Below are 3,169 nucleotides of genomic sequence, written 5' to 3' on the forward strand. Positions count from 1 at the left end.
GACTTTGACTTGCAGCCTCTGAGAGCCAATCGCGGGATCCGTAAAATCCACCCGCTTTGGCTGACGCTTTTTAAGGATCATGACCATATTCCAGATCAGTTCCGGACATTTCTCCACCACAATCTACCCTGTGACTACCATAGAATGTTTTGGGATGCTCTTAAAGCGACTCTGTACCCATAATCTAACCTCCCCAAACCGCTTGTACCTTCGGATAGCTGCTTTTAATCCAAGATCTGTCCTGGGGTCCGTTCAACAGGTGATGCAGTTATTGTCCTAAAAAACAACTTTTGACAGCCCGTGCCAAACGGGAGTATCTGTGCCCTAACTTTGCACCACCCCTCCGTCCCTCCTCCCCACCCTCTTCATCATTAGGAATGCTCCAGGCAGATTGCCTCCTATTCCCCACCTGTGTCAGCCCGGCACATGGGCTGGATCGTTAAGACACCTGTGCACTGTTTAGCGTGGAGAAAATGTTCCAGTGGCATTCCTAATTCCTAATAGGAATGCCACTGGAACATTTTCTCCATGCTAAAGAATGCACAGGTGTCTTAACGATCCAGCCCATGTTCCAGGTTGACACAGGTGGGGAATAGGAGGCAATCTGCCTGGAGCATTCCTAATGATGAAGAGGGTGGGGAGGAGGGACAGAGGGGTGGTGCAAAGTTAGGTCACAGATACTCCCGTTTGGCATGGGCTGCAAGTTTGAAAGTTGTTTTTTAGGACAATAATTACATCACCTACCGAACGAACCCTAGGACAGATCTTGGATTAAAAGCAGCTATCCGAAGGTACAAGTGGTTTGGGGGGTCAAATTGTGGGTACAGAGTAGCTTTAAGGCCTACTGGAGAGGCTGTATACAATCCTCCATTTCCTATACTAAATGTGAGTCTGCACGACAGGAGGATGATCTGGCCGATGCTTGTAGGCGCCTAGATGCCTCTTACATTTCAGACCCCGCAGACCAAAATAGATGCGACTGGCTACAGACAGGTAGACAATATTTACATTGCCTACATGAAAAAAAACAATCAGAAACTATTCTTTACCGCACAACAGAACTTTGAGATGGGTAATCAATCTAGTCACATATTAGCCCACCTCATTCATAAGAACAATGCATCCCCAGCTGTCCTCCGCATAGAGTCCACCAATGGCGAAATACTAACCTCCAGTTGCAAGATCCTACACCGTTTTACTGAATTTTATTCTGACCTGTGTAACACCAGGCTCCAGCATTCAGAGGATGACATAGCCAGTTACTTGGATGATATCTCACTCCCCACCCTCACTGAGAGCAGGAGGTCTATACTGGAAGCACCCTTGACATTGGAGGAATTGGAGGATGCCATGCGAGACTCCACCAAGGGCAAGGCCTCAGGACCTGATGGACTTCCTCTGGAAGCGTACATACAATATAAGGATATCATATTATCCCCTCTATTGGTAGTCCTGAAATCCTCCTTTGACAATCATGCCCTCCCAGATTCCTTCTATGCAGCCACTATTGTCCTGATCCTGCGGTTCTTACAGACCTATCTCACTACTCAATTCTGATTATAAACTGTTGACCAAAACATTGGCTAATCGTCTTAATAAAGTCATTATGTCTCTCTAGGGCAGAAGGAGGATTGGGCCTTGACGGCACTGAACGCTGCTAAGGCTTTTGATTCTATAGAATGGCCTTTTCTCCTAGCTGTACTGCGCAAGTTTAATTTTGGTGCTAATTTTATCTTGTGGGTCTCCCTATTGTATAAAAATCCAACTGCCTCTATCAGCCTGAATGGACTAGTATCTCCATCCTTCACCCTGGAAAGGGCCACATGCCAGGGATGCCCATTATCCCCACCCTACTCATACTGGCTATGAAGCCACTAGCGGCACTGATATGGGCGGATTTGCTATATTCTGGGATTCCATACTCGGAGGAGGAAGACAGAGTCGGACCCTATGTGGACTATTTGCTTTTATTCCTCTCCCATCCTGACACATCGCTCCCTAGAGCGATTCATCTCATAGACACATTTGGATCGTACTCCGGTCTTCTTATGAACCAGACCAAATCCTACCTGCTATATTTTAGCCCTTCACGATTGCCTCTGCTGGGTTCCCGGGTGGCTTGATGGTTACTGACACGTTCAGATACTTAGGAGTCCAGGTCACTAAAAAGCCATCTGACATATTAGCACAGAACATAGATCCTCTAATCAGTCATTTTAGGGACAAATTTAAAGTGTGGAGTGCCCTTCCCCTGTCCATGGCCAGACGGATCAATCTTATCAAAATGGTAGTTCTTCCAAAAAGCTCCTATGTTTTGCAACGTGTTGTCCCTATTCCTAAGCTTTTCTTCAAAACCCTAGACTCGGCTATTATTAGTTTTATTTGGGGGTCCTCAAGTTCCCAATTGCAGCTGGCTAAGTTGCAACGGCCCAAGGACCTGGCTGGTGTGGCATTACCGGACCTATATCTATATTTTTGTCTAGGCAACTTAAGTATATGCCCTTTTGGATGTCGCCGGATACACCTAGCACATCGGTAAGGCATATCTTAGATTATTCTGGCCTACCCTCCTTATGGTCAGTGCTACACGTATCCACTATTCCCCACCGCCAACTCCTACCTATTGTAAAAGTGGCCAGACAGATATGGACAGCCGCTAAGGGCATCTCCACCTTTCAGAGTACCCCAGAGGAGACACCACTTGGGAAATTTGGGAAAATCTGGGAGGTGTGGTGCCACTCACCCCCAAACCTTGATATCAGCTCAGGACGTCCCTATTCTTACCTAAATTGTGCCCAGGGGTCTTGGTGAAACACCTCCTCACTTTTATTTATGCCCTCTCTTTTCATTATCTGATTGCTAGCAATATCTTGAATGCCTTAATTCAATGATCTTCAACCTTTTTTGAGCCGTGGCACACTTTTTATACTTAAAAAATCCCGGGGCACACCAGCAACCAAAATGGCACAAAATGACACTAAAACAGTACATATTATACATATAGTTAATAATATAGATTCTAAATGTATTTATACTCACTTAGTGTGAAACCTGGGCCTGTTTTCTTCTCCCCCCTGTGTTTCTCTCCCCTATGCTTCTCTCCTGTGCTTCTCTCCACCATACCCATACTTCTCCCCCTACTTCTCTTCTGTGCTTCTCTCCACCATAC

This window comes from Dendropsophus ebraccatus, chromosome 2 (assembly GCF_027789765.1).
Source record: "Dendropsophus ebraccatus isolate aDenEbr1 chromosome 2, aDenEbr1.pat, whole genome shotgun sequence".
In the NCBI taxonomy this organism is placed as follows: Eukaryota; Metazoa; Chordata; class Amphibia; order Anura; family Hylidae; genus Dendropsophus; species Dendropsophus ebraccatus.